This window comes from Schistocerca gregaria, chromosome 3, assembly GCF_023897955.1.
Source record: "Schistocerca gregaria isolate iqSchGreg1 chromosome 3, iqSchGreg1.2, whole genome shotgun sequence".
NCBI classification, from domain to species: Eukaryota; Metazoa; Arthropoda; class Insecta; order Orthoptera; family Acrididae; genus Schistocerca; species Schistocerca gregaria.
Genome location: NC_064922.1, coordinates 823,376,124 through 823,376,675, shown reverse-complemented (window position 1 = coordinate 823,376,675; position 552 = coordinate 823,376,124).

Here is a 552-nt window from a genome sequence, read left to right as displayed (position 1 = left end):
GAATTGTGGGCCATTGTCGGAAACAATAGTCTGTGGAAGACCCTCGATGCAAACGATAGCGAATAATGCTTGGATGGTGGCAGATGACGTCGTGGAAGACATCCGGACAACAAAAGGAAAATTACTGAATGAATCCACCACAACCAACCATCGAGCATTCCAGAATGGACCAGCAAAATAGATGTGTAAGTGTTGCCAAGGGGAAGTGGCTTTTGGCCATGGAAAGAATTTCTGCAGTGGTGCTGATTGTTGTTCGGCACACACCATGCAAGAAGAGCACATATTCGTAATCACGGCATCGATTCTGAACCAAGTTCAGTGGTGACGAGCAAGTTGTTTTGTACTCACTATACCCCAATGTCCTTGGTGGAGAAGTTGTAAGACAAAGGACTGTAACGAACGTGGCACCACAACCCTGGACTGATCATTATCAGAACGCAACAGCAAAACACCAGGTCATACAAAAAGTCTCTCCTTGTGAGCAAAAAATCAGCGAACCAGCGGGTCCCTGATCTGTGACTTTGACAAGGGCCATTGCGTAGCAACAAAACG